The sequence below is a fragment of the Triturus cristatus genome, chromosome 4_1 (genome assembly GCF_964204655.1).
Source record: "Triturus cristatus chromosome 4_1, aTriCri1.1, whole genome shotgun sequence".
Classification (NCBI taxonomy): domain Eukaryota; kingdom Metazoa; phylum Chordata; class Amphibia; order Caudata; family Salamandridae; genus Triturus; species Triturus cristatus.
The window spans coordinates 64124799-64136861 of record NC_140585.1 but is presented as its reverse complement, the minus strand read 5'-3'; positions in this window follow the sequence as shown (position 1 = coordinate 64136861).

The window sequence follows — 12063 nt, the reverse complement described above, 5'->3', positions numbered from 1 at the left end:
CCCACTTTTACACATTATTTTGCATTAAAAGGGGCATTTCATGGTTGTTGCTATGGGTGGATTCTGATGCATTCCCAGATTTACAAGGTTTCGTAAACCTGCGAATGTATCAGATTCTAACGTCTCCCCAGGGGAGGCATAAGGGAGCTGCAACGAGAAGAAATACTTTATTCCTTTTTGTTTTTCCTTTTTCTATCTGGGCTGCATTCTGCAGCATGCATAGGAGGAAAACGCCATTGATTATTGTTTTTGTGCAGGAAGGTGTGCCTCGAATGCGACACAATTCCTGCGCTTCTATAACCCAGGCGTAGGAAATGACTTAGAGGCTCTGGAACATATTTATAAATGTTTGAGTTAAAGAAGTCTTCGATTAAAGGCCTGTAAAACATGAAAATCCCTTAAAAATGTCCACTTGTCCCCACTGTGCCAGGTGTTGTCTTCGCTTGTTGCTGTTTTACTAATACATAAAGCTGGGGATGGGAGGCCCAGTTTGCTTCCTTGAATTAGGACTGACGGCGCCCTCTCTGCGTCACTGGCTGTGGACAAAGGGCCGGCTTGAGCGCTGGTGGCGCCCGGTGCAACAATCATTTTAGGTCTCACCTAAGCCAGCACATGCGCTGCAAGACATTTAGTTAGAGGATTTTTTAAGTGCTACCAGAGGCTTTTCTTGGCTTCAAGCTTGCGTTCACGAGCGCGTGCACGCGCGCAGCCGCCATCTGTCTTTCGTCCGTCTGGCCATCATGGCTCATAAAGCCTTACAGCGCTCTCCCAAGCGCCTCGCTCTGCCCCTCCCCCACCACAGAGCGAGTCCCTGTGATCACTTTCGCAGACGTGCGCCCGCTCACTTTTATTTTCTTTCCTGTTCTTCGTCTTTTCTTTCATTTTTGTTTGTCTTTTCTCTCCATCTTCTCTTCACCTGCAACAGAAACATTCCTGATCCCTCCTAAGCAAAGCTTCCAAGTCTGTAGGCAGCTGGTTACAAGTCAGAATGACGGCGCTAGAATTAAATGGTCTGTGGGCTTTAAGAAAGGCATTGTTAACTAAACAACAACTTACTACATAAGGCAGAGATATTGGCTTTGTATATTCTTGTTTATAGCGCAAACTCGACCCGAAGGTATCAGGGCGCATTATGAGCACGTTACATTATGAACAGACACAATCATTTTTAGGCATGGGCAGATTGAGTGATGTGCCCAGAGTCACCAGCTTCAAGGTCGGCCTTGGATCAGAAGGATTCCGCTATCCGCTTCTGCTATAACATACTACTTTTGATCGCTGTGTGCTGGTCCCTCCCCATTCTACCCTCCAGGGAGCCCACGAGAAGGTGCTATCTTTCAGTTATGTCATTCACTTCCAGGGTCGTGCTCCTGTGGCATGTTGCACTCCCGGAACGCCATTCTCCTGCATGCTACATGAACTTGCATGCACAGTTCCAGCCCCGCGAGTTGCCGCTGCCTCTGCCTCTGTCTTGCCCGAGTGCTGCTTTGGTCAAACGCCTTTAACACAACAGACCGGGCTTTGTAGTCTCCGACCACCCACGGCAGACCGAGGTAAACACCGCCATGCCACAATTCAGGACACAGAATTTTGGCGTCTCAAAGAGACTGGACAAGAAGTTTATATTTAGTGTACTGGGATGTAAATGTGATTTAGTGGTTAAATCAGTAATTGTGGAACTCGAGGCCTGTGGCTGTAACCCTGGGTTACCCTCTGACTCAAACAATATAATCACGGGACAACTCAAGCACTTCTCTCCGTGAAGCCCAGGTCGATTCTGTGCCGACCTGGGGGCGCTCAGTGATACGTGCACATCACGACAGTCGCAGTGACCTCTAGGTGGGTCACCAAGCAGCTGACATTGTACCGCACACTTTACCAGCAATATGTCTCAAGGCGCTGATCAATTATCCCATTGGCTTCATTAGGCGCTTTAGCACGTGACACCTGCGTTCATTGATGGAACCAAGAAGAGGGTACTTGAGTAGTTCACTCAGCCTGCTTTGATTCCTGTCTTTGCATCCTACTGTCATGTTGCAATTATAACGGGAGAAAGGAAAGTGTATGTATATGCCTGTCACGAGATGTACCAGATGTCTAAGGAAAGCAGGAGGCAGGGCTTAAAGTGGGATGAAAAAACTGGGGGGGTTGTGTCTCTCAAAGGGGCGTGGCCAGTGTAATAAAGGGCATGGCTTAAAACACATAAACTAAAAATCTGTGTTTACCATAGTGTGCCGCCCGACTTGTATTTTGCGGTTTCTGTCATTGCATTCAGATATGTGATACAACAACATCATACCTTCAAGAAGGCAGGATTATTGGCTTTGTCAATGGTTGTTAGTTGCATAAGACAAATAAGCAGCAACTATCAGCGTAGGATTGGTAACGTAATTGTCCGAGGGGCTGGTGTCCAGTTTCAGGTGAGGGCTGCTTTTTTGAGCAGTCGGGGGGGCGATTTGGCGGTTTCTGTGTTGTTCGATGCCGCCAGCAACCCAGTGGGTGCCTGAGTGGCCTTTACGGAAGTAGATGGGCGGAGGTATCACCCCCTTTCTCTCACTGGGCCGGCCCATTAGTGTATGCATATTGTCGCGGGGTGGGGGCCTGAGCAAAAGTGGCCTCACATGTTTTCAGGTGTGTTGCACCAGTGTAAACTAATCCGTACATTTTATTCAACCCCCCCTTTTTTTAAATCAAATTTCACAGAAACAGTGTTTTGCAGAAAGGGAATATGCAATTGAGGATCACTTTTTTTTCAGCGTGCCCGGGCCGATTTTTAATCCCAATCCAACCCTGGCAACTATGGCTTGTTGTATATAATATTGAAAAAGCTTCCACTTAAAGCCCTGCTGACACCATGACGATGTTGCTGCTCCTGAGTTTCAAGAAGAGAATGGAAATCCAGAGAGAAAATGACTCTTTAAAGGATTTCCCTTCTCCTACAAAGCTCACCTTGCATGACGTCATGCCTCATGCCGTAACTTCTCCACTAGTGAGAAGTGAGCAGTGTGAGCAGCACACATCGATGTGCCTGCGGTCACAGGCAGTCCAGAAAAAAACGGACTGCCTGTGCCAAGGCACAAAACAGAGACCCGTTTCGAGGCCCCCTTAAAACAAGCATTGGCATAGCCAATAGGTCTCATCTTTGGGACCTTATAAGTGTTTAGCCATGCAACAGTTAATGTTGTTGCAGTAAGGATATTGTGCTGCATAACTAAATACTTATAAGGTCCCAAAGGCGAGACCTATTGAGTATACCAATGCTTGTTTAGCTCGTTAGAGTCACAGAAACCGTCCTTGCTAGCAGCAAGAGACATGTTGATGGAGCTCCTCTGACAGTCTATTCTCACATTTGGTGATAACTCATCGCTGCAGAAGAGCTAATGAGTCAAAGCCTGGCAGGGGAGCGCCCTGAGCCATAGCTCTGCGGCCGAGTGTCACGCATCTTGAGTGACTCTCGTCTGCCTGCCTCTCCGGCCTCTGTTTTAATTACTTGTTAACCCAAACTCCTACATCAGGTGTACATCTTGTAGATTTGAGGGCAGACATTTTCATACTCAAACATTGTCATCATCTGCTGAAATGTGTTCCGAAATGTGCACACCTGCCACGATGTCCATTCCTATGGTCAACTTGTATCACAGATTTGACCTAATCGGTTCAAAACCTGAAGTGACTTGCGTTCACCTTGCCAATGTCTTTTTAACTCGCTCACTTTTCTGCAAGCGGCATCTATTTTACTTCGCCTCTGTTTTGTGACGCATTGCTGAAGTCAAGCTTGCCGTAAGCCCAAATTCAACCATTTGCCATTTGGGGGCAGAGGCGTGGCGCCATCCTTCCCACACATAGGGGCTCATTTACAAGCCCCTTGCGCCGCCGGTGCGTCACTTTTAACATGGGGAAAGTGGCATAAGGGCAAAGGGCATGTAAATAAATCCCATAAGTTAGAATTTCTGTACAATATGGTATGGTATGGCCTGCCGTTGCATACTATGGTATGTTGGGTGTGGCCTGTCATTGTATCCTATGGTATTGTATGGCCTGTCATTGTATAGTATGGTATGGCCTTTTGTTTAGTATAGTATGGTATGGGATGGCCTGTCATTGTATAGTATGGCATGATATGGCCTGTTGTATAATATGGCATGATATAGTATGTTTTGGCCTGTCATTATAGGGAATGGGTATGGCCTGTCATTGTATAGTATGGTATGGTATGGCATGGTATGGACTGTCATTGTACAGTATGGTATGGTATGATATGGCCTGTTGTATAATATGGCATGATATAGTATGTTATGGCCTGTCATTATAAGGAATGGGTATGGCCTGGCTTTGTATGGTATGGTTTGGTATGGCTTGTTATTGTATTGTATGGTATGTTATGGTATCCTATGGCATGATCTGTCATTGTATGTTATGGTATCCTATAGTATGGTATGGCTTTTTATTGTATGGTGTTGGATGGTATGGTATAGTATGGTCTGTCATTGTATGGTATGGCATGGCCTGCCATTGTATCCTATGGTGTTGTATGGCTTGTCATTGTATCCTATGGTATGGACTGTCATTGTATGTAATGGTATGGTATGGCCTGCCATTGTATCCTATGGTATGGTATGTCCTGTCATTCTATATTATGGCATGGATGGCATGGTATGGTATGGCCTGCCATTTTATCCTATGGTATGGTATGACCTGTCATTGTATGGTATGGTATCATATGGCCTGCCATTGTATCCTATTGTATGGTACGGCTTGCCATTGTATCCTATGGTATGGTATGGTATGGTACAGTACGGCTTGCCATTGTATCCTATGGTATGGTATGGTATGGTATGGTACAGTACGCCTTGCCATTGTATCCTATGGTATGGTATGGTATGGTATGGTACAGTACGGCTTGCCATTGTATCCTATGGTATGGTATGGTATGGTATGGTACAGTACGGCTTGCCATTGTATCCTATTGTATGGGCTGTAATTGTATGGTATGGTATGGTGTGGCTCTTCATTGTATAGTATGGTATGTCTTGTTGTTGTATGGTATGGTATGGCTTGTCACTGTATAGTATGGTATGGCCTGTCATTGTATGGTATGTCCTGCAATTGTATCCTATTGTATGATATGGCCTGACATTGTATGGTATAGTATGGTATAGTATGGTATAGTATGGTAGCTTGCCATTGTATCCTATAGAATGGTATTGCTAGTGCCAGTAGAATTAAGCGATTCCACACCTTTTTTTAGCATAATTATGGATTTTCTGCATCTTCCACTTAATACATCAAATGCAGCATAATCTGCAGATATTAAAAAAAATATTGTTTCTAGCTCAAACAGATCAAACATTGGCAATGTGGGTCCCCGTGCAGTAGAAGGTCCTTTGCAGAGGTTACCTAGCCATCTTTCAGTTGCTTTTTCTGAATTTGGTTGTTAAACTGGTACTAATGAGGTGAAATCTTTGCCTAGACAGTATTACCATGTGTATACTTTGGAATATAATGATGTAATAGTATCAGAAATGTGCAGCATTAAGCTGCATAATTAGCCTTTTCTTGCTGCCTACTTCAGTCACCTGCTGCATAATTTGGTGCTCCAGTGCCGCATAATTCTAGTGACCCTGGGTATGGCCAGTCATTCTATGCTATGGTGTGGCTTGTCCTTGTATAGTATGGCCTGCCGTATGATATGATATGGTATTTTATGGCCTATCATTGTATCATATGATATGGGTTGGTCTGTCATTGTATGGTATGGTATAGTATGGTATGGCTTGTCATTTTATAGTATGATATGGTATGGCCTGTCATTGTATCCTATGATATGGGTTGGTCTGTCATTGTATGGTATAGTATGGTATGGCCTGTCATTAAATAGTATGATATGGTATAGTCTGTCATTGTATAGCATGGTATGGCCTTGCATGGTATGGTATGAGCTGTTATTGTACAGTATGGTATGTTATGACCTGTCATTGTATGGTATGGTATGGTAGGACAGTCAATGTATAGGTGTAAGCGTGATATATATGGATCGTGAATACAGACGCATGTATTAATTTACAAGCATACATGTGTGTACATAATTGGTTTTATAAGCACTTGCATGTGTTTTTTAAGCCGACAAGCATCCCCAGGTCTGATTTTGGGCTCTTAACTAGGCCCGGGCAGAGGTTTTAATTCGGCCGGTGGAAAATGAGTATTTCCATGTTACTCTTGTAACGCAGAATTACTTGATTATTTAAATGTTGCCGCTCCACTGGCGTAATTAAAGTATGCAGTGGTTTCTAAAGTTTAGAAACCCCTGCACACTTCTCGGCTCCCTTGAATATTCAGCAGTTAGCTTTTAATCACTGCAGAGTATTGTAAGGGCACTGAGTGATATATGCTTTGGTTTCTAAACTTTAGAAACCAGTGCATATGCCACTCGTCGGCACACTTCTTACTCTGCAGTGATTAAACGTTTTAATCACTGCAGAGATTGTGAGGGGCGGGCGGCTACTGATATGCAGTGGTTTCTAAAGTTCATAGCGCAAAATGCCCCCTCACATCTTTTTTTGGCTGCAAAGTGGCATTTAGGGCTGTAAAAATAGCGCAAAGTGCCCACTTTCCCACACAACGGAATTCCACCGATTCCTGTAGAATTTTAATGTAACTCTGCGCGATTCCACAGAATTAAACTTTTGCCCACCCCTAGAACATTCTCGATCGAGTTGTCATTTTACATATATCTTCTAAATGATGCAGAGAAAAAACACATACCTAAAATACGCAAATGGAAGAAGATATTAAACCAAGTCAGTGTATATCTCTGGAGATAAACATCTGCTATATCTTATTACTGCACACACACAAAACATAGTTTCGCAAACACACGTACGCACAGAAATCACTTTTGTTCCACTGCAGATAAAAAAACAAAAGTAAAAAACATTGTCATTTTCAATGCCAAGAGCTCTAGCATTCACAAATGCAAGATCAGTTGCATTGCAAATACTTGTTACTTGAAGATATTTGTATCCAGAGGCTGCTGAAAGTTAAATCAAAGTAACGGCTCAAAGTGGGAGCCAGGGGAGCAAGTCTCCGACTGGGCAGCTTTGTGCAAGTGGCATGCGTCACTTGACGTGCTTTAGGAGAGGTTAGAAGGGGGAGAGTGATTATAAGGCGGAGCTTTTACAACCATGGGCACACAGGGAGCCATTCCAGTCAAGTAGGTAGGGTTATTTCGAGGCAGCATAGCTGTGGTAAGTCGAACAGTCTCTTGAGGAGAATACTGTACAGAGAATCACCTGTAAATAAAGATGCAGGACAGCAGGCAGTAGCTTAGTAGGAAGGCAATTCGCAAGTGTGCAGTGGTGTGAGGCGGGTAGAAAGGATTTGCTTGAGCCTGGAATTCCAGCCCAAGCTTTGGTGGGTATGTTTAGGTCACAGAGAAAAGCTTTAGGGAGCATGCAGCGTTGGTGGCGGCTTGCTTGCCATGATTGGGTTGTGTGAGGTTTAAAAATGCCTCAGAAACAAAGGTAGGCGAGGGCCAATGTCAGAACCAAGCACAGTTAACTAATTGGATTTGAGTACCTATCAGCGATGAAAAACATTGTGGCTCCCCCTAGCCGGAAGTTGAACAGAGCAGGAGAAATGTTGCTTTCTTGTCAAAGATGGTGAGAACAGCCAAAAGGGAAGAAATTGCAAGCGGGGCTCAGGAGGCGCCCATGATGCACGCAAAAAAGTACAAGCAGTTAGGAGTTAGAGCTACTTGAGTTGTAAATGACAATCTCTTTAACCTAATGTAGGAAGCTGGCTCTGTATATACTATACCAAGGTAAGGTATAATGTGCACAGAGACCAAGGAGTCCCCTGAGGTATAGCAGAGGCTAAATTAGGTAAGTTCTAACAGCTCTCTTTGTGGTAGTGTGGGCGAGCAGTTAGGCTTATCAGGAGGTTGTGTTAAGCATTTATTGTATTCACTCAATCACGACTGATTGCACACACTCAGACTGAATCCAGACCAATTGGGTAAGTATAAAAAAGATATACTTCTATTTTATTTCAAGAACCAAACAGGACTTGGTACAGGTAGGTAAAATATACTTTCAATTGTAAACCTTAATAAAGAAATGCATTGAGGACGGATTTGCAGTTGTTACAGGTTTGTATCACTTTAAAATGCAGTTTGAATTACACAGTAATTACTTTAAGAATACTTTTTAGTTACTCCGGGATTACTTTGAGTACTGGGGGTGGTAGGACTAGATACTACACCTTAGGACCTCACAATACACTGTAAGTAAGACTCTTTATTCTTTGCAGTTTAGTTCTCTTTTCTCCATTCAAACATCAGCTGAACATAACATTGTAGGCCCAAAATCTCATAACATGGGTTCCTATGGGAAGAAAGGTGTTAGCGGTGTCTCAGGTAAATACACAACTTACGTGGGGGAGTTTTGGGAGTTAGGACAAAGGGTCCCCAAGGTCTGGATAGGCACTCGAGTTGCACCACATGTTGCACTGTAGCGGCTGTGTGCAGAGTGCAGGGGCCCAATGTTAGCCAATGGGGGTAAAGGGGACTTTGGATAGGGACTGCTAACGAGCAGGCTACTGGGCGTCTGGGCCCTGTGCTTTTCAATGGAGACGGTCATTTGGGCAGAGTTGCTGCAGTCTCCAAGGGCATAGGTACTTCACAGGCCTACCAGGGGTTGAAGCATGTATTATGCCACCCCTGGGAAGCAGACTAAATCTGACACCACAGGCCTGCTACTGCAGCCTGGGTGAGGTAGTGTTAGCACTCCTCACTGAGGTATAGGTTCCCTATATCTCACCATACACACACATATAAACCTATCAGTCACCCTTAAGGCAGGCCCTATCAATCCTGAGGGCAGGGTGCTTGGTTTCCATGTGAGGGGGTGCATCTGCCTGAGCAGGGCCCCTCTGCAGCTGGCAGAGTCTATTATCAGTGGCTGTTTGTGGATGCGGTTAAACCATATACTCTTAAGTGCATTATAACCTAGCAGTAAATGCTAACTTTGGGATGGCTGCATCAAAACATGTTGTGTGTGGTGTCAAACGCCTTGGAATCATAACCCCACACCATGATCCCACCCTTCTAGAGGGATAGACATGTACCTACTGTGGAAACACGGTAGAAATCTGAAAGAGCCCTGGCATCACAAAATGGATGTCACCAGCACAGACACTGGGCTGCCCTCCTGCTGCTGACCGAAACTCACAGTGGAGGAGGCCCAACAATAGGCATCCTGTCACAGGGAGGTGTCACCACCTTCCAGACAGGATTTAGTGTATTGGGGCTGGGTGGGTGCACTCCTAGAGTGCTTTGAAGTCCTTCACTGGGGGAGCAGTAGGCTCCTCTGTGCATATGCCAGCTTAAACCGGTTCAGGGGCTACCTGCCCCTGCTCTGGCGCAAAACTGGACAAAGCGAAGTGGGTGTAACCACCCACTCCCTGACCCTCCCATAGGTGGGGTCATAGTTAGTCCCTCCCTTTCCTTTAGTATAAGTTAGGGAACCCTTGCCATTGCAAACGAGATATCCCTGGACGACGATCTGAATCAGAATCCTGGACCTTTGACGTTCCACTACCCCTGGAAGACTGAAGAATCTCCCTTGGAGTCAAGAAATGACTCCCCTGCTTGGCAGGCACCAAATCTTGCAATCAACGGTCGCAAACATTCCCGCTCCCGCTGGAGACCGAAGTCCCTGCAGCCCACGAAGAGGATTTCCTGACTTCTCCAAGGCCATTGTGAGTCCCCAGCGACGCTGAGGCAAGTGGACCCCACGAGTGATGAGGAACCGCAATCCCTGGGTACCGTGCACTATTTTCAAGTGCAACCCCTTCACGACATTCTACGAACTTGTGCATTGGACCACGTGTGGTCCAAGCCTCCAGCAGGAATCCCTCTGAAGATCAGAGGCCTACCTCATCCCGAGTGACCGTGGGCCCCTGTTGAGTGAATCCTCCCGAGGCGTCTTCGCAATCCCTTGCCGGTTGGCTTGTGGGTCCCCAGAAGACTTTTCTACAGTTCCAAAGGGCTCCTCTGGTTGCTCCAGGCCTGCCCTGACTTACCCTTGCTAGGTGAGTCCCTCAGACCTTGCTGGTCTTCACCGCTGACTTTTTATCCTTTCCACAAGACTTGCTGTTACCAAGGCTTGTTGGCTCCAATCTGGTCACCGACACTGCAGTAAGCTGCAGACTTTATGGGACATGCCGAATCCAGCTCCTGGTCATCATCGACGCCTCTTGGACCTCGTGGTTGAAGAGTCAAGACACCCGTGGATCACCTGAAATCACCCGACGACTGTGGGCATCCATCTTACTTGCCCCGGGTCACTGCCAAGTGACTTTGAACACTGTCTCCTCTGCTTTCAGGTCTCCCTTCTTCTGAATCCAGCCTTGGATTCCACCGGACACTTCTCCTGTCTTCACAAGCAGCAAGTCTTCTTTGGCTCCCATTGAAAACGACAACGCGACCCGACACCAAAAGACACCTATGCACCCGGCTTCTCTGGGTGAGGTAACTCCAGCACTACGGTGCTCCTGTGGGTGTTGGCTCTAAACTACTTACCCTGTAAGTGACTTGCTTGTAGACTCTCCCGAAGTATCCTTAAACTATAAATTTCCAATCGCGACTTGCTCCATTGAAGTCAATAGGGATTCGCAGCTGTGTTCTCACACTGCATGTGTCTCCCGTGGGTCCTTTACTTACGAGCCTTGGGTGGATTAGTGAGGCCCCAGTGCTTCTGAAGGCCCTAGGCCTTGTCCCCTTGCAAGTCGTTATCTCTAAGTTTCTTTTTTAGTATATGGTCTGGTACGCCCCTAGGGCCCCAGCCATATTTGTGCTTAACTTATTGTGAATTGTTGATTTGTGCACATGTTCCTGACTTCTAATCTCATAAAGAGATTAGCAGAGAGTTGTTAGTAATAAATACATATATATTTGATATATATACCTGTGTGGTGTCCTTTCATTTAGTGATTCAAGAGATTATAAGATAAAACAAGCTGCTTTACATTCCTCTAAAGACTTAGCCTGAAGGCTGCTCTCCACAGCTACCACTAGGATTGCTTTCTTTAAAGGTTGTCTTAAACCTACTACCATAAGAGTCGAATTGTACTGGTGGAAGGTGTCCACTTTAACTAGTGAACAGCATATACCAGGCCAACTTCTCACACTGCATCACAGCGGACAGCCACTAATCAAGCGGAATTAAACTGTACTAGGCCAGTGCGCCTCAGCCTGGAATGGAAGTGATGTATCGGGTGCATTAACCAATTAGGACGCAGCAAAGAAGAGTGACACTGGAGTAAACCAATCAATCAATCAGGGATTTATAGAGCGCACTACTCACCCGTAAGGGTCTCAAGGCGCTGGGGTAAGAAGCAGGCGGGATCAAAGTCCTATATGGAATGCAGCATGTCTCCAAGACAGCACATGCACGCTACTAGGCCTGGCCTAAAAATCACGATATAAAAGTACAATCTGAAATACTCATGCACATTTTAAGGTATAAATAAATATTGCATGATGAATTTCTGTACTTTTAGAGTTCGAATCAAATAATGGATTTATCAATTCAGGCTGGGGATCATGTCCTGATGCTAATTGTGAAAAATATTTAATAGTATTTGGTGCAAGGACATTGACAAAGCCGGTGGAAGCAGAAGAAACATTAGCTATGGATAGACGTTTTCGAGTTGTACCACAGACATGTTTTTGATGGTCATGGCATGTGTGTACTGGAAGGTTAAAGAGAGATAGACAACATACCAGTTTAATCATACGTGCCAATTTGCTTGTCGTATCTACCGATATCTGTGATCAATCTAAGTGTGCCGTATAGGTATTAATGACTTTGCTCAAACCACATGAGGACGGTGGAATATCACCAGTGCCCAAAGCCACCTTCGGTCTCGTGCTGAGGTTAGAACAGTATTGTAGCTCTGCTCTGTGTGGTGAGAACCCGCCTTCACCTGATATCAAACATCTGATATCCCCCCCCTGCTATGTGAACATCCAAGCAACCTCTGACCCCCAACTCACTCTGAGGT